This window comes from Condylura cristata, unplaced genomic scaffold (assembly GCF_000260355.1).
Source record: "Condylura cristata isolate star-nosed mole 26May11 unplaced genomic scaffold, ConCri1.0 scaffold00006, whole genome shotgun sequence".
NCBI classification, from domain to species: domain Eukaryota; kingdom Metazoa; phylum Chordata; class Mammalia; order Eulipotyphla; family Talpidae; genus Condylura; species Condylura cristata.
The window spans coordinates 54,463,435-54,483,959 of NW_004567107.1; the positions used below are offsets into that span (position 1 = coordinate 54,463,435).

At 36.2% G+C, this 20,525-nt stretch overlaps 1 protein-coding gene across 1 annotated transcript in view; it reads right to left on the reverse strand.

The window, feature by feature from the left end:
- MLLT3 (myeloid/lymphoid or mixed-lineage leukemia (trithorax homolog, Drosophila); translocated to, 3) overlaps positions 1–20,525 on the reverse strand; it is a 273,129-nt gene that overhangs the window by 86,842 nt on the left and 165,762 nt on the right. The window lies entirely within an intron of this gene.

The window sequence follows — 20,525 nt, forward strand, 5'->3', positions numbered from 1 at the left end:
ATCTATGCTTATGGAACTGGAGTATCGGTCAGAGGTGCAGGGGCAGTAAGAGGATTCACCAAAGACAGAGTGGGGAGCAGAGCAGGCAGATAGACAAAATGCACTGCTGAGGGAAGCAACAGGTGAGACAGGAGAGGTCTGCTGCACCATGTGGGTCACCTCTGGGGTGGGGATCAAACTCACACTGAAACTGCCACAGCCAGCTTCGTACTACCCTCCAATCTGCTGTGCCACCAGGGAGAGCCCTATATATTTATATTTTACAGTTCTTAGCACAGACAACAGTAGGGGAGGGCAGTGACGTGAAGAGGAGCAGATGCCTGTGCCAAGGTTTGGAGCCACTCTCTGTGCCAAGAAGGGTCCACTCTCTTGATGAAATGGCTGAACTGAGGGCTAAGGAAAGTAGAAAATGAACCTGAAATATCTTTTTTGTAGCCAAGTAAGGAGACGTGCTCAGAATGTGACAAGAAGACTCAGAACCCAAACTGTACGGGGTCTTGGTGGCCAAATCAAAGCAATTTAAGCATTAAAGTTAATAATGATAGTAATAGACTACAAATAGGTGGTGGAAGATGCATATTCAATCTCTTCAGGAGTTTATGATGATGATGTAAATACAAGCATAAACTTAAGTTTGGAGAGAATGAGACATTTGTATTTTCTCAAAGTACCTCCCCCAAAAAAATAATTTCGGTCAAAAAGTCTGGCTGATAACATGTGAATCAAAGTTTGGAATAATATCAGGGTAGCAACAATGCTGTGGCAATAGAAATGATGGTCATGTGAGGAGGTGTGATGTTCCAGAAGAGGGTATGACATCAGTAACAGTCCTGCCAGAAACACATAACCTGAATTTAGTCCTGAGGGTATATCATGTTGATATATTTACTAAATATTGAGGACTATTTACTAAATATTGTCCTGAGATCTTTCAAAATTTTAAATTTATGAAAGTAAAAAGCCAAGGCACTATTCTCATAGGATGGTCAAATGTCACCTATGACTCCAGACTGAATTCTTTTGCTACAACAGCAAAGGACATTACTGGAAAAATCTGCACAATTTGATCAAGATTTGAACTCTAGAGGTTTGTAAAGTATCAATGCTAATTCCCTACTTTGATGGGGTGCATCTTGGTCAGGCAATACAATGTCCCTGTTTGCAGGAAATAATTATTCAAAGCTGATAGGCATTAAATTGGTAAATTCCTCTCAAATGGTTCAGGAAAGAAGAGTTTTATGCCTGCAATTTTTCTACAATCATGGATTATTTTAAAAGAAAACTGTAAAGAAAATAAATAAATGTATTTGTACAAGAAGCATAACTCTACACACAATTGATTAAGAGACCCTGGGAAGGGCTTGAAATCAGAGGGTGTCCATAAAGGATCCTACCTCTGTGTAACTGACTCCACTTGGTGCTCTCTCTTCGAGGAAACACATCATAGTCAGCAGACTAAATTTCATCACATCTTTCTAAGAGGCATATAAATACCATTCCAAAAGGAACCAAGGCTTCCTTTTACAAATTAGATTTGTCAACTAAATCAAAGCATTCCTAATATAAGGAAGTGCAGTGGTTTCATTTCAAAAATACCAAACGAGGGTATATTTTTATATCACATACAAAAACAAAAACCATATGGATATGTCTTCACATCTCTTGTCAATTAAAACCAGTAGTTTTTGTTGAAGAGAAAGGGAGAAAACTTATAAATTCAAAAATGTATTTGGAAACAAACTACCTGCAGCTCATTTGGGAGAAACTCTTCCACTTACTAGGATGACTTGAAGAAACAGGCAATTTTATATATATTAACTTTAACCATTTAACAGATTCACACAAAAATTTTATATAAATTAACTCGAACCATTTAACAGATTCATGAAAGAAAACTGTTTTACCATCCTTGTACCCAGAAGCTGTCATAACTGGCTTGGGGTCCCTACTGACACAGCACTGAAAGAAATGGAGCCTTAAAGTACTGCAGCTTTTCCTTCTGAAAACACAACACAGCAGCCTGGACTGATAGCTGGAAATTTCTCTTTTCTCTCTCTCTTTTTTAAAAGTAATTGATCGAGGTTATTTTAGGGCCTGAGAAGATAAAGATGTCATATTATACACTGAAAATTGATTGACAGAGTTTGGTGGAAAGCAAAGCAAATAATATATATTTTTAAAAAGCTAGTGTCCCTTCATTGTATATGCAGCATCTGGCATTAAATGTAGCACACAATAGGTACTTAGGTATTTTTTTTTAAGATTTATTTATTTATTCATACAGAACTGGGGTACAAGCCAGAGGTGTGGGGCGGTGAGAGACTTCACCAGAGACAGTTTGGGAAGCAGAACAGGCAGAGTGACGAAGTACACTGCTGTGGGGAGAAGCGAGCAGGTCAGGAGAGGTCTGCCAAGCCATGTGAATTACTTCCGGGGTGGAGGATTGAACTCTCGGTGAAGTGGCTGCCACCAGCTTAAACAGTGCTGTGTCCTAACCCATTGCACCATCAGGAAGGGCTGTACTTAAGTTTTTTCAAAGTTCGTATATTTTCTCCAAGTAAGGTAAGCACTGAACTTTAACAAAATCTCCCAGAGGGAATTTTTTATTTTTATTATTTTAAACACTTGGAGCTACTTGGGCAGAAAAGTAGGAGGAATAAAGATAGATATCTGAGACAAGAACAGATCAGGTAAGACTTAAGGAGATCCTCTCAAACATTGATTTTCAGAAGCAACAGAAATTTGTTTTCTTCAGGGAATTTTAATATATGAAGCAAGAAACAAAAGATCATCTGCCAATGTCTTTGAGGTCTTAAAAAGCATCCTGAGGCCCTCCCTGGTGGCGCAGCGGGTTAAAGCACAGCACTGAGAATCCAAAGCCGCTTCCGCATGAGTTCGATTCCCGCCTGCCCCGGAGGAGACCACATGGCGTGACAGACCTCTCCTGACCCGCCCACTGCTCCCCTCAGCAGTGTGCTTCGTTGATCTGCCTGTTCTGCTCCCCACTCTGTCTCTGGTGAAGCCTCTCACCGCCCCTGAGCCTCTGGCCTGTACCCCAGTTCTGTATGCACAAATAAATAAATCTTTAAAAAAAAAAAAAAAAAGCATCCTGAACTTTTTGTCTTAAATTCAAATACTTTGCACCATTTTTAGGTCATAGATACTGATTTTGGAGGGACAAGGAAAATATCAAGAAATCAAAGCAGCTTTCCCACAGAAGAGGTGGCAAGCCAGCCACAGTAAGCTGATTCTAATAAAATTATTACTATTCAACTTTCCAACCCTGAGGAGAAAAGTTCTTTAATATCTAAGCCCTCAAAAATCACCACTATCCCATGACTTATTTGCATCTCCACTTTCAAAACCTGGTAGATTACAAAGTTATTTGTTGACTTTGTTATAGGTTTTTTCATATGCTGGTTAATGCCAAGGAAAACCACTTCTAAAGTCATGCATACCCTTGCTGTTCAACTGAAAAATAAATTACTCAAAATCATGCTTGCCTCTAATTTAAGAAAAATGAAAACATAACCAATCTCCACAGAGGTTGGTGCTGACCTAAGAAAGTTTGGGTGGTGAGGAGTAGATTCCTAATTCTTATTCTCTTCATGCAAACTGCATTTCAGAAGGAAAAGAAATACAGGCAACAACAGTCTATGAAGCAAGAAACAAAAAGATAAAAGTCTGCTGCCAACATTATCTGAATAGCACCATTTTGAGAACTTCTCCCACTTGTCTTCAGTAAGGGGAACCAACCAAGGTTGCTTTAGCAGTTCTAAGGTGCCTAAGAGAAGTAGTCTAGTCTGTTTTTACTGTTTTTTAATTTTTAAAGATTTATATTATTTATTTATGCATACAATAACTGGGATGTAAGCCAGAGGTGTGGGGAGTTAAGAGGATTCCCCAGAGACAGAGTAGAGAGCAGAGCAGTCGGACTTCCTTAGATGCACTGCTGAGGGGAGCAGTGGGCAAGAGATGAGAACTCTGCTATGCAATGTAGATCAGCTCCCTGGCTAAGGTTTGAACTCATCCCCCAGTGGCTGGCAATAATTTGATAATGCTGAGACATAACCCCTATGCCACCAGGGAGGCCTGAGCTAGGTTGTTTCACATTCCTTTTCTCTTTGAATTGCATTTCCAAAAGAATACCAATATTACACAGCTTTATTACAGAATAGAAAGGACAATGAACAAACTCAGCTAACCTTTAATTGACTAGTCATTTTTGTAGCTAATGCTTTTATTTACTTATCTGAAAAATGGGGAGCTTGAACTATTATATCAAAAAATCCCTTCAGGTAGAAGACTATATGTACACATATTCACAACTATATCAAATAAAAAATGCCAGCCAAGAATTCTTTATCCTGCAAAATTATTCAGTTATGATGGAGAATAAAAGTTTTCCCAGACAAACAAAAGCTAATAAAGTTTACCATAACCAGACCTGACCTACATGAAATGATAGAAGAAGTCATTCTACATGAGGAGAGAAAGTAAAAACCAAGACTCTGAGCAATGTAAAAATAGAAGCATAGATACAAAAAATATAAACAAGAACAAATGCAGAATGATAATATATTTAAGGAGGAAAAAAGGGACAGAATCTGTATAGTAAGATGGTGAGATGATACTAGCACAAAAAATGAATATCTTAGATATAGAATGCTATAAACTTAAGGGTAACCCCGCCACCCCTCTCCCCCCCCCCCCACCACACACACACACACACACACACACACAAATCTAGAGCATACCCTTGGAAGAAGAAATGAAAAAACTAAGAGGGCAAATATGGAAAGTCACCCAATTGAAGAAGCAAAAATAGATGAGAAAAGAAACAACAGGAAGATAAAACAACCAAAACCAAAGCCAGAATGGCTATAAATATGCCTCAGATATCAATATTCACCTTAAATGTAAATGGCCTAACTCGTTAATCAAAAGACAAAAAGTGGCAGATTGTAAAATTCGTGACCCATCTATATGCATACATATGCATACATCAGCTCTATAGGCAAACAGAGACTGAAACTGAAAAACTGGAACAATATATTTCAAGTCAACAGAGACAAAAGGAGGAATCTCTAGTCATATCTGATAAAAGATTTTCAACCAATAAAGATAGTTACCAAGATCAAAAAGACAATTCATCAATAACATAACTGTCATCAAAGTTTACACACTTAACACAGGTATATCCAGGTAAATAAAACAACTATTGACAGAATTCAAGCATCACCTATAGGATGTAGCAAAGGTGGTACTAAAGGAAAGTGCATAGTAATATAAGTCCACACAAATAAACAAAAAAAGTTCAAACAATCTAACTTTACATCTGAATCAACTAGAAAAGAACAAAGGGAAAAACAACAAAAAAAAAAATCAGCAAACAGAAGGAAATAATAAAAGTAAGCATGGAAATAAAAGGGAAACCAAAAAGATGATACAAAAGATAACTGAAACCAAGAGATATTTATTTAAAAGAGAAACAAAGCTTATAAATCCTTGGCTAGGCTCATTAAGAAAAAGAGAAAACTAATGAGAAGAATCAAAAATGAAAGGGGTGTCAAAGCAAATATAGTGAAGGAAAGAATAAACAGCTGGGACCACATCAAGTTATAGAGCATCTGTACAGCAAGAGAGACACTGCACAAAACAAAGAGACACCCCACTGATTGGGAGAAAATATTTGCACACAATACTAATGATAAGGGACTGATCACAAAGATACAAAGAACTGATGAAACTCAACAAAAATAAAGTGAACAATCCTATCAAAAAATAGGCAGAAGCACTAAAAAGACACTTCTCCAAAGAAGAAATGCATATGGCCAGTAGGCATATGAAAAAATATTCAGCATCACTTGTAATAAGGGAAATGCAGATTAAAACCACAATGAGATACCATCTCACACCAGTGAGAATGGCATATATTAAAACAACTAGCAACAACAAATGTTGGCAAGAATGTGGAGAAAAAGGAACTCTCCTACACTGCTGGTGGGAGTACAAACTGATACAACCATTATGTAAAGTTGTTTGGAGGTTTCTCAAAAGGCTAAAAATAGAGCTTCCATATGACCCAGCAATCCCACTCCTAGGTATCTACCCAAATACGCAAAAACATTGATTCAAAAGGACACCTGCACTCCCATGTTTATTGCTGCTCTATTTACAATAGGGAAGACATGGAATCAACCCAAATGCCCCAAAATAGAAGACTGTATTAAAAAGATGTGGTACACATACACAATGAAATATTATTCAGAAATCAGAAAAGAAAAAGTTATGCCTTTTGCAGCAACATAGATGGAGCTGGAAGGGATTGTACTTAGTGAAATAAGCCAGAAAGTAAAAGAAAAATACTGGATGGTTTCACTCATAGCAGGAGCATAAGGGATTGGGGGGAGGAGGGGGAGACAAACAAAGGTAGTAGAGTAAAAATGAAAACAATGAACAACTATAAACCAGAGACATTTACAGGGGTGAAAGGGAGAATGGGATCAGAACTGGGATGGGAAGAGTGCACTGCACTGTGGTGATGGCACGCAGGTGAATTGGTGGTGGGAAGCCCATAGGGTTACAACTGAGATGAAAAAAGGCACAAAATAAAGAATGTTGTGTAAGAATAAAAAAAATAAAATATTTTTAAAAATGAAAGGGTTGAAATTATAACAGTTAACACAAAGATACAGAAAATATTAAGAGACTGCTAGGAATATTAATATACAGCAAATTGGACAATCTAGAAGAACTGAAGACATTTTTAGGATCATACAACCTCCAAAGATTTAATCAGGATGAAACAGACAGTTCAAAATGACTGATCACAAACACAGAAATCAAAAGAATAAACAGAAGACTCCCTAAGAACAAAAATGCAGGACCAGATGGCTTCATTATTGTAATCTACCAAACATTCAAAGATCTATACCTATTCTTTCCAACTCTTAAAAATATTGAAGTGGGGAGAATCTTCTAAACATTTGACGGGTAACATTACATCAATCCCTAAACTAGATAAGAACACCATATGCATACAAGAAAACCAATGGCTAATATCACAGGTGAACATATATGCAAAAATCCTCAACAAAATCTTGGCAAATTGAATCCAGTAAAAAATTAAGAGAATGATTCAGCATGACTAAGTGGGATTTATTCCAGAGATGCAAAGTCAGTTCAAGATATATATATCACTGAACATCACATCAACAAAATGTAAGCTAAAAATCACATGATAATTTCAATAGACACCAAAGAAAATCTTGGCACACTTCACATATGATAAAAACTCTGAAAAAAATTGGGAATTAAAGGAACACAACTAACATAATAAAGGTTGTGTATGACAAACCCTCAGCTCGATGGTGAAAAACTGAAAGCATTTTCTGTGTGATCAGGAAAAAAACAAAGATGTCCACTCTTACTACTACAGGGCAACACAGTTTTGGAAGTCCTAGTCAGAGCAACTAACACAAACATATAAAAGTCATCCAAGCTGGAAAAGAAGAAATGAAACGACCACTTTTGCAGATAACATGATGATATACACAGAAAAGAACAAAAGATTTACAAAAACAGCTAAAAAAAAAGTTAATAAAGTACAATATCAGGATACAAAGTCCACACATAAAATCTGTTGTGCTTTTGTATATAAACAATGGATTAGTGGAAAAAATTTAAGAAAATATTCCCATTTACATTACACCAAAAGGATGAAAAATGTCAGAGTAAACTTAGTAAAGGAGGTAAAGGACCTATAAAAAGAAACTGTAGTCACTGTCAAAAAAAAATAAAAGAAGTCACAAAGAAATCAAAAGCTATTCTATGTTCATGGATTGGAAGAGCACAACATTATTATAATAATCATATTGCCTAAATCAAGATCTATCAGAATCCGAAAGCTATTTTTAAAGGATATAGAAAAATTATAAAAATTTTATGGAACCACAAGAAACACAGAAATCAAAACAATCCTGGGGGAAAAAATGGTATTATGTGCGTGGGTTTCAAACTATACCACAAGATGACAGTAATAAAAACTGTATGGCATTGAAACAATAACAATGACAACAACAACAAAAAAAAAAACAGAAACACAGAACAGAAATCCCAGAAATAAACTCATAGAAAATATGGACAGTTTTCTTTGACAAAAGTACAATGACCATACAAATGGATTACATCAAATCAAAAAACCTGACAATAAAGGAAACTACCACAAAAATTAAATGGTAACTTACAGACTGGGAGAAGATATTTGCAGATTACAACTAGGGGCTAATTTCCAAATTGTTTAAAGAACTTAACAATAAAAAATTAAATAACCCAATTTAGAAATGGGCAAAACACCTAATTAGATACTGCTTCCAAGACATACAGATGGCCTACAGGCATATGAAAAAATATTCAATGTCACTTTTATAAAAACACAAATCAAAACCACAAAGAGGTATCATCTCACCAATGTGAGAAAAGCCTATATTAAAAAGACTGGAAACAATAAATATTGGCAAAGATGTGGAGTGAAAGGAATGTAAATTGGTACAGCATATATTTTGAAAATGGTATGGAAATTTCTTAAAGAATTGAAAATGGAAATACCATATGACTCAGCAATTCCATTGGTATGTATTTTACCCAAAGAACATGAAAACACTGATATAAAATTTTATATGCTCTTATGTTCCTAATTACATTTATTATTGTCAAGTGATTGCATCAACTTAAATGTCAATGGACAGATAACTGGACATAGAATTTTTATAATGTATACTCAATCAAATACTATTTAGCTTTTTAAAGTGATGGAAGGTGCCTTTTGGGACAAAATGGATGGATCTTGAAGTAATGACAATAAGTGGAATGAGTCAGAAATAGAAAGATAATTACCAGATGGTTTGATTCATTTGTGAACTATAATTAACCAAAGAAAAATAAAACAGCATAGCACAACAAAAATAAACTATGACAAATACAGTGGTTACCAGAGGGCTGGGGAGCATAGAAGAAGGATTGTGGGTAGGGTGACAACAAGGCATTGGCACTAGCACTTTGGTAAAGGGTGAGTGAAGCAGTGTGCACATTTGAGGTATAAAGCTGAACACAAAAGCCTATGAAACCTATGAAAATGAATGGCAAATCGATAAAATTTGATTTTAAAAACTGTAGGTATAGGTATATTTTCCTCATTTTATAAGTGAGGAAATGAAGCGGTAGAAAATAGCAATTTGTTCCAAGTAGTAGAACTCCCAGGCATCAATGTCAAGATCTGATAAAAGGGTCCATTTCTTAGCAAAGTATGCCCTTTTAGCTGTGCCCTTTTCTTTCCCAAGAAAATCAGGATTGGTGTTCAGAAAATTGAGCAGGGAAAAAGCTACTACAATCTCAATAATTCATACAGATTCTGTTATTACCTTTGAGCTGATTAATCAAATATTGAATTTAAATTTGTGCCTGTGAGACTTTCACACCTAGTGTTGCTCTGAAGTAGAGGCACATGTATCTTTAACCACAATGTATTTTCATCTAGAAAAGATAAATGAGAATAAAGATTGACCTATATCATATTTTTAACTAAAAAAAAAAAGAACTGAAACAATAAGGAAGGGTGTTTTGTAAACCACAAACTATCCCTTAGTAGAAAATTAAGAGGCAAGAGCAGGATTCAGACAAGATGATACCTAGGCATAGGATGGATGGAAAGGAACAGAAACTCAAGAAACTTAATCCTGGGAGAGAGCTGGGGTGAGCAAAAAAAATCAATCACTTCTTTATCAAGAGTAGGAGTAAAATTTCAGAAGAAAAAGTACAGATGAGGACATAGAAAATAAGACTCAGAACAAGTTTCCAGATCCAGCTTTGAATTGAAGAGTCAAATTAGATAAAATATATTAGATAACATACTGGAATAGAGTGGAAGGCATTGTTGTTAATGGTGACTGTTACTAAGACCTACAGTACGCTCACAATCTGGAATTCACTGATGTTATTTACCAAAGCACTCAGAACTCAGAATTATCAGAAAGGAAATTCTACTTTAATATTTACTTTAAAAAATAATAAATCACTCTCCAGTGGGTAAAATTCCCAGTAGTGAAGGTGGCCTCTCTTTTTTTCAGATAGTAAGTGTGGTCCCCTAGTCACTGATCTTTGAAGCTCCAGTTTAGCACAATGTTCTTATCAAAAGTCCTCTTGCTCCCTGAAACCAGATCTTTATAAATAACTATAATGTTGGATAAGAATGTAGTAAGTTAACACAAAACAGAGTGGGGGAATAAGAGGCTACAGACTGTAAGTTTGAAAGGACATGGCTATTCAAAAGTCGAATACTCTAAGATCAAATTTTTTAAAAAGCTTATTGTTTTCCCAGATTACTCTTGTCCAGACTTTCAAACGAGATAGCTTTGTCTTTAAAAACCAAATCAGCTCTTTGTCTAGACCTGTAAATAATGTCACCACTATAAATGGTTGTCCAGATGGTTCCCTGCACAAGGATGGGATGAGGACTAGCTGAAATCCATGCCATGTGCCTTAGAGAGGGCTTTAAAGGCAAGGGGCACTTAATTCTAATGTGTGCAAAGACAGAATATATATAAAATATGATAGACTTCTATCTATATAACCTACCCAATCCAGGTCCTAAATCACCATGCATTCACATTAAGATTGAAATTTATGAGGTGAACCAGATTTTTATTATATTCCATGTTCACTCTAACTATAGTGGAATGGCCAGTTTGTTTTATGGTTAGGGCTTCCTTATTTTAGTCAACCTTTCCATTAATTAAATCTTAACCAGTTAACCATTTCATACTACATGCAGGCTCTCAATCTATCCTGTAAGGGGATGACATCTAAACACAAATTATGTAACCTACATCTATAATCATTGAAATGCTAATATTATCAATCACAGAAAAACCAGATCAGATTAAGAAAGGATCTGAAATAGGTGAAAAAACAGTTCTTTTGTTCTTAATGTTGTCTACAGTCTCAATGTACTAGGCTAGTACCTTTCACTTTGAGAAGCAGAGAGTCATAAGGAGAAAATAACAACAAGAAAGAAAAACCAAACCACAAAGAACACATTACTGGAAACATCTTAAAAACCAACCCAAATTTTTACATTTGTCCTTTTAAGTGTGAAGATAGGTTTTTGAAGAAATAAGAAAAAACCACGTGGTTTAAACCCTATGCAACTTATAACTAATGTATCAAAATCAACATATAAACATCGCATTATTTTTAAATCAGGCAAAAATTAGATTCCTTCTTGTGGCTAAAACATGTTCTTTCTAGTGGAACATGATTATAATGCAAAATCTTGAAATAGAAATACTCTCTAGGTAACACAAACCATAGTTCAAAACCAAAGCATAATAAAACCTGTAGGAACAAAAGTCATTTTGATAAATGAAACAATCATTTGCTTACTATTTAACGACATGTTACATTTTATTTAATAATCTCAAATTGGAGCAAGGAGATACTATATTTCTTTAAATTTACACCAACCTAACTCAGCAGATCCAAGAACTGAATGTGTGTCATCAGAATTCAAATCAAACATTCTATCACAACATGGCTATGTTCCCTGTGGTAACAAAAGTTATATTAAGCCACCTACCATTTATCCTCACTCTTCAAAAAAAAAAAATTGCAAATATCTGATAGGCATTTATTTTTTTTAATTGTATTATTCTTATTGACGAACATTGGTGTGCGGCACTGTGTATGACTTAGAGGTATAGGTTCAGACCTCTTCAGAGGCAGGACCCTACCCCACACCCACCATAGCAGCATCAATGATTCTGTCCTTTGCTCAGGCATTTCTTTTTTAAAGTGCTACTTTCAGATTCCTATCACTGTCAAGTTTTCTTTCAACTTACAGAATGTAAAAATTCAGAATGTAAATTGTTTCTACTTCATATTACAGAGTATGAACCAATATATATATCTATATATATCCAATGGGACAATAAAATAAACAGTTGCTCTCATAAGCAACTTCTTTACCATCCTAGAATTATGGGACAGACTCAATATATTAAACTTTTTATGTAGTTTTGAAACAGATACATGATGAACTACCTGAGCCTAAACAGGAGAAAGAAGTTCAACCAACAGAAGTTAATGGTAATATTTTGATATTTAAAAAGAACTGCTCAATTTTTTTTTATTTGAAATTCACCAAGATCCCCATGCACTGATTTGTTTTTCTTTTTCTATTCATTTCTTAAGTTCTTGGTATTCTCTGCATTTGGGGTTAGAGTTAGAGGCAGGGTTAAATAATGATTTTGTTTCCGATATTACAGCATTTCCATTCAAGCCTAAACTGAGGCTCCTACTTAAAGTCAGCTAAACTGCTCTCCTGGGAGGTCTGTGGAAGAACACATGGGGTACCATCCAATATTGACAGCTTAACCCTGACAGGACAGAACTCTGCCTAGTCTTCCTTCTGGGGACATCTGTCTGTTAAATTTCTTTTGCATTAGCCTTTGCTCAAGGTATGCAACCTATTTTTCCCTCCCTGCTGACAAGGTAAACAGGCAATGTAGAGTATTTGAGCTTTGGCCTGTGTGAAAAGTGTGCACATATTTTTCCCTCCCTGCTAACAGGTAAACAGCAATGTAGAAGACAATAAGATTATTTTATACCACAGACATTCTTTGTTTGTACTTTCAAAAGTCTAACTATTCTGCAACCAACTTATGCAACTTTCAGAAGACATTAAACCACAAAACCACTAAATATGCTGGGGGACATAAATAACTTTCTATCGTGACCAGGCTTTCCCTAAAAATTTATGAGATCATTGTTACATTTGGAATTAAGACTCACAACTTGAACATTCTATCCATCATTGATATGTATGTTGTACTTTTATGATTTAATGTTCCAGAGTCGGGTGGTGGGGGCAGGGGTGGTAAAAAACACAAAAAAGGAGAAAACACAAACATGACAGAAAATTAACCTCAATTCTGAGAAACGGAGTGACACAGCCTGCTTGATCCTACATTTATTTAAATAAATTACACTTTATCAGTGCTGGTAGAAAAAGACCAGTGTCCTTTTATCCTTCTAGGCTGATGATTACAAGATGATATGGAATCAGAAAACAACAAAAAGACACACGTTCCAAAATGAATATCCAAAAATCCAATGAAGCTGTCCAGTTACAGCCACTAAAATAATTTTCTCTGTGTTATTTTCTTTAATTAATTTTTAAAATAAGCAGTCAACTACCCATCTCTGGGCACTGTTGAGATGAATTTACCACAAAAGCCACTTATATTTTTAGAAGCCAGAGTCTTGACAAATCAGTTCCTAAGAACATAATTTGTTACACATTGGAGAAAGCCTGAAAACACAGACTTTGGTTAGAGAGGCTTCCGTATCTTTTTGTAACCTTTCCAAATGTAAGTATGTGGGAAGAGTACCCATAAATTTAAGTTGAAACTGAAACACTTAGAATATTTCCAATTTAAAATACATTAAAATGTGGTCTTTGAAAGGAAATGAAAATGACTTTTAAACATGAAAAGATGCTCATCATCACACAAAAGAGAAATGTGAATGAAAATGAGATGCCATTTTCACTCATCAGTTTTTGGGGAAAATGTTTAATAAATCAATATGTGGAGATATAGGTACTTTGGCCCATTGTTGATGCAAGCATAGAATAGTAGAACCTCTTTGGCAAGCAATTTGTAAATGCGTATCAAAATTTAGATTCCCTTCTGCCTTAGAGACATGGTTCACTCCTAGGAATTTATTCTACAAATACACATTATTGGTGTGCACAAGGAACTACACAAAAGGTTATTCCCTACAGCTTCCTTAGTGGCCGGGGACTCCCTCTACGTCATTTTGCATCTTTTACACACTTACCTATTACCAAAAAATTAGAGTTTGAGGATGTTTTAAATCCACCAAGAAAAGAAAAGCAAATAACAAACTATGCTATGGAGACTCATTCCAGAACCCAATGAAAACATATTAAGTTGAGGTGGCTTGATGTGGCTGCATTAGTGAAAGTTTCTTATCATTAAGATCCCTTTGGTCATATAACAACTAAAACTCTTTGTTGGGGACATGGTGGACTCATGTCCATGGTGGACATGAGTCCCACTTCCCAAAAAGCAGGGTTTCTGAATGAATTCACTTTATCCTTGCAAAAATTTATCACTCATACATGTGCGTGCACACACACACACACACACACACACGAAGCTGTCACTCTCAAGAACAGGGCTGCTTTATGCTGCAGACTAACACAGACTGAAAGCATGTTCCCCATGTCTTCTCCAGAAAATCTTGCCAAATGGGCGTCTGAAATGTCCCACTGAAACAGGTGGTGTCTGAACAGAATTGGATTTCTGCCTATAGAAACCCTAGCTTTAACAACTGTAGTTAGTTTTAATTTTCAGTCCCCAAAATTAACTGCTTGCCAGTGATTCAGAAATAGACAGAACAACATGTTTAGACTTTGCCCTGTTTAATTGAGGAAAGAAAGAAAAAATACCCACCAACATCATATCACCAACCCATAAAGAATAGCAGAACCAAAGCAGACCACTTGATTTCTAGGCCAAAAAAAGGAGCAGTTATAAAATAAACTCAGTTGTCCAAAGATATCTGTCCCTTTTGTGATCTCGTCATAGAAGCACAAGGATGAAGCAAGCTTCCTGAGCATTCTAGTTAGGAAATCCTTCAAGGACTTTGTGAAACCTTTAATATACTACAAATTTAGAATTAAGGTTGATGATAAGAACTGATAAGTTTCTTAATGAAGACTCACATCTTAAAAACTGATGATCTCTTCATTGCAAGTAAAATGCAGAATGTAAACTTCTTCATTAAAGACATCATGGGAACTACTTAAGTCCATCAATGGACTGCTTATACTGGTGGTAAGTTTTCCTACCAATAAACCTAGGTAATTTATCATCAATAATAAGCCTTTTTCATTGTACTTTTAAAAGCTTGATATATAAATGGCCAAATGTCTTTTGATCTTCTAAACAAGCTAACAAAGGAATTAGGGGGCTGTTTGTGCTCTGTACCATACATCATGGACACATTACCAATGAGGAAAACACCATCTCATTCTTTTCATATATTATTAACTGAGAGTTAAAAAAAATTTAATATTTTTACTGGAGTAATTCTGTTAGAAGAAGACCTAGAGTTGAGGTTTTTATGTAAATCTGCCTGATTTCAAAATTTTCCCATTTGTATCACATTCCTTTGCAACAAATAATTCAGAGAACAGAGGTAGAAAAACAAGTTTTAGTCATAGAACATACATTAGCCAATATGTCTTTACTTTGGCAGTACCCAAAAGACATACTTCTCTTCTTTCAATCAGACATAATGGAAGTCAAACCTTAACTCCAACCCCAGCATAAGGAAGGTCAAACAATTCTGCAGCTTAGCACTGTGGCTGAATTCCAGCTACTAAGAAGGGGATCAAGTAAACTGAAAGATACTCATCCACAGTGACCACAAGCCCTAAAAAAAAAAAAAAAAAAAAAAATCCTGATATCCTGAAGAGCATATCTGAAAATCACCCAAAAGATAAGCATTGGGGCCCTCTCTGGTGGTGCAACAGGTAAGGATGCAGCACTGCAAGCTAGCTGCAGCTGCTTCAGTGTGGGTTCAATCCCCGGCCCCGGAGGTGATCCACATGGTGCAGCAGATCTCTCCTGTCTCACCCACTGCTCCCCTCAGCAATGTACTTCGTTGACCTGTCTGTTCTGCTCCCCACTCTGTCTCTGGTGAATCCTCTCACCACTCCTGCGCCTCTGGCCTGTACTCCAGTTCTGTATGCATAAGTAAATAAATCTTTAAAAAATATACGCATTTTTTTTCTAATGGGAAAAAATAGAAATACGGAATTGAGAGTGCTTCTCAAAGGGGTAAAATGGCCATTTTGCTTAAAATTTTAGGACACAGAAACAACTCTCAGAAGTTTATTGCTCACTGTCCTCTACCTCCACAACCAAAGAATAAATAAATCTCAAAATTTATATAAAAAAATAAAGGCCATATCCTCCTAGAAACTCTTGAGTAATTCTTTTCCAAATTCTGATCCTTATCTATTATCTTTTCCTGATCTCAGGATTGATTTTACCTAGGTTCTAAGCCAAACTCACAATTTTCCTAATACTCTCCAAAGAAATCTCTCATTTTGAGGAAACTACTTTGAAAACTTTATAAATGAAATTATTTTGCATTTTAATAATATCAGAAAATAAATACAAATATGACTTTCCTGCAACTGTTTTTCTCTTAAAGCAAAGCTATCCTTAAGATTAGAGAACTATTCAACAGAAGACTGGGTGCATTTCTTAGAAGGGGGAATACAGCAAGACATCTTTGACATTGTTCAGAAGGAGTTGCTATGTGAGAGACAGAGTGAGAGAGAGTTAAAGAGAAATCAATGAGGAAAAGAGCGCCACTGGCAAAAAAAAAAAAAAGTTGTTGTGTAGTTATAGGTTTATAGATTATGAAATAGAAAAAAATCTCCTATTTTTCATGATTCTTCTGGCAAAAAGTTCTTTGGAACCATTTTCTTCTAGGAACTGAAAAGTACTTTTCTACAATACTGCCAACTCTAAAAACAACCTTTCTGGTTTCTTGAAAGCCAAATTCAACTTTTAATGATGCTGTGTACTTTTGGTTTCAAAGAAAAAAAGTGAAAGAGAAGAAAACATTGCCCACAAAATGAGTTACTCCACTCATAACACTTTTGCACGTACACACTGCACACTGCACATAGGAAGAAGCAACCAATTTTTTACTTTACAGGTGGAACATTCCCAACTATGTCACACAGGTAATGTTATAGAAAGAGGAATACAGTACTCCCTTTCTTACTCCAAAACCCAGTTGTTGTTGTTTTTTAAAGATTTATTTATTTATGTATATAGTATTAGGGTACAGGCCAGACATGCAGGGGCAGTGAGTGGAATCACCAGAAAGAGCTGGGAGCAGGACAGGCAGATCAGTGAAGTACACTGCTGAGCGGAGCAGCGGGCAAGACAGGAGAGGTATTGCTGTGCCATGTGGTCATCTCCAGGGCCTGGGATCAAACTAGCACTGAAGGGGTGAGGCTAGCTTGCAGTGCTGCGTCCTAACCAGTTGCACCACAAGGGAGGGCCCCTAAACCCAGTTTTTATAAAAGTTTGCCTAAAGAGAAACAATCATAAACATAACACTTCTAATAGCTACCAAAAGCAAAGGCCACAAAAACAAAAATAAACAAACAGAACCACAATACACACAGAAGCCAGAACATCACAAGAAAAGAAATCATCAGCAAAACGAGTAGGAGAAAGTCATGTATCTAATATGAATTCAATATCAAAAATAGGTAAATACCTGAAACAACTCAACAACAAAAATAATCCAGTTTTAAAATGTATTGAATATCTGCATAGATATTTTTCCAACATGACAAGATGTCTGTCAAGTACATGTAAAGGACTCAGTATTTCTAATAGTCAGGGAAACACAAATCAAACCACAATGAGACAGCACCTCGTTTCTGTTAGAGGCTAGCATTTAAAAGAAAAGTGATTACAAGTATGGAAGAGAATGTGGAGATCAGTGAGATTGTACTCTATAAAACAATATAGTAGTTCCTCAAATCTTAAAAATAGAATTACCAAATGATCCAACAATCCAATAAATCCAAAGGAAATGTGTAAAAAAGAGGGGGGAGGAGGACAATTTCCAATAAATATCTGCATTCCCACGTTTACTAAAACATTACTCAAAATAGTCAAGATATGGGAAAAACTAAATGCTCACCAACAGATGAATGGATAAAAAGGAGTACGTATGTATCCCATATAATGATACATATTATATATAATGTCTATATTATGTACAATTACATACTATATAATGTGAATGTGATTTGGTCATCTGCGATGACATGGATAGAGCCTTGAGGGCATTAAGATAAGCAAGCTGGCCCTCCCTGATGGCGCAGCAGGTTAAAGCACAGCACTAAGAAGGTGAAGCCACTTCGGCATGAGTTTGACTCCCGCCTGCCCCAGAGGTGACCACATGGCGTGGCAGACCTCTCCTGACGCACCCACTGCTCCCCTCAGCAGTGTACTTCGTCATCTGCCTGTTCTGCTCCCCACTCTGTCTCTGGTGAGGCCTCTCGCCACCCCTGAGCCTCTGGCCTGTACCCAGTTCTGTATGCACAAATAAATAAATCTTTAAAAAAAAAGATAAGCAAGCTAAATCACACAAAGAAAATATGACACATTATCACTTATATGGAGAATCAAAAAAAGTCCAAATTTGTAGAAAGACTGGAAATTGTCAGGGTGGGGGAAAGGAGATGCATATGAAAGAGTATGGACTTGCAGTTTTAAATGAAAAAGTTCTTGGGATCAGCATGGTGATTAAAGTTAATAATAGTGAATTATATACTTGAAAGTTTCTGAGAGTAAATCTTAAATGTTCTCACCACAAAAAAGAAATGGCAATTATGCAGGTGTTAGCTAATGCTATGGTAGCAATCATTTTGCAGTATATAAGTATATCAAATTAACAAGTTGTACCCTTTAAACTTACACAATATAATATGTCAATTATATCTCAATAAAGCTGAAAAAAAATATTGCTAAAATTTTAAAATGATTCATAAGTTTGTAGCACCATGATAACGAATGACTACTAAGGCAATGATAAATGTTTAAATGTCTGGTAAAAATAGTACAAGGTTGGCCCTCCCTGGTGGCGCAGCAGGTTAAAGCACAGCACTGAGAATCTAAAGCCGCTTCCGCATGAGTTCGATTCCCGCCTGCCCCGGAGGTGACCACATGGCGTGGCAGACCTCTCCTGACTCGCCCGCTGCTCCCCTCAGCAGTGTACTTCGTCGATCTGCCTGTTCTGCTCCCCACTCTGTCTCTGGTGAATCCTCTCACCCTCCGCATCTCTGGCCTGTACCCCAGTTCTGTATGAATAAATAAATAAATCTTTGAAAAAAAAAAATAGTACAAGGTTGCCTAAAGTCTAGATTTAGACAAAAAAAGTGTACTTAGTCTACAGATTTGCACATGCCCATAAATAATTAATCTTGTTATAAGAAATTAATAGTCTATGGACTATTATTTCAAGTGGAGTTTTAAATTTTAATTTTACTAAGAAATTCACTGGAACCAGGCCCTTAAAATACTTAAGTGAAATAACTGGTGTGCCTGAATAATTAACTTTTCAACATATTATTGTAGTGTTGTCAAGACACAATCCAATAGAAAAAAATCAGCAGGTTTCACACAACACTTAAAGAAACACAAAGAAGGAAAGCTAGCAGTCAAGGAGACTAATTCTTTTTATTTTTAAAGATTTATTTATTCATGCATACAGAACTTAGGGTACAGGCCAGAGTTGCAGGGGCAGTGAGAGGATTCACCAGAGGCAGAGTGGGGAGAACAGGTAGATCAACTCTGAAATACACTATTGAGGGAGCGATGGGTGGGTCAGGAGAGGTCAGCTGCACCTTGTAGATCACCTCCTGTGTTGGGATCAAACTCACACTGAAGCAGCTGCAGCCAGCTTGCAGTGCTGAGTCCTAACCTATTGGGCCACTAGGGAGGGCCCTCAAGGAGACTAATTCTGAGATAAAGGCTGAGTGCTGCAGAAGACAGACATGTCCTAGAGACTCTATCAAGTTATAGCACTGCACTCTGCCACATTCTCACTGACTGTACCCTTGCCTACTGCTCACAAGAAACCCATGAATACTCTGGGACTAAATGCTTGTTTTAAAAAGTTCTTGTGTCATATTTACTTTATCCTAAGACCCTTATCAGAAGTCTAATGCATTCAAATTCACATGCTCCAATTACCTACTAACTACATGCCCAAGAGGAATAACCAGAAACATAAATGCCACCTTCATAAAAAGAAAAATAATGAGAATAATTGGGATATAAAATGGACCACTTCATTTTTAAGGGCGTAGTCAAAGGCAAATAGCATTGACACTGTGCTCTTGATATTCATAAAAAGAGTGAAATAGGGTATTTTTTTTAAAACCACTTCCTTAATAAATACATAATAAATCCCTAACTTTAAAATGAGTCACATTACACAATCTCATTTCTTTATTAAGATGCATTCCCCATAAAATACCATAAATGATGGCTCATTTCCAAATCTAGCCCACCAATACCTACTCAACCTTTATTTACTGTTACAAATTACAGTATGAAATGTAATGTGTTAGAGACCTGCAATGCTTCCAATAGTCAGTAATTCCACTGAAAGGATAGGAGCCTAGCCAAACAGGATGCCAAAAAACAGAGGTACTACATAAGCCAAGCTGTTCATACAACTTTACATATACATAGGTGATTTATTAAGAGATAGTCCACTGCTTTCCTGAGGTTCTCAAAGGGCTGTCCATAACACCATCAAGGGAAAGAATGTCTATATAATATCAAATCCAGCTTTTCCTATAAAATCCTCAGATGAAGTTTATCAGTGGC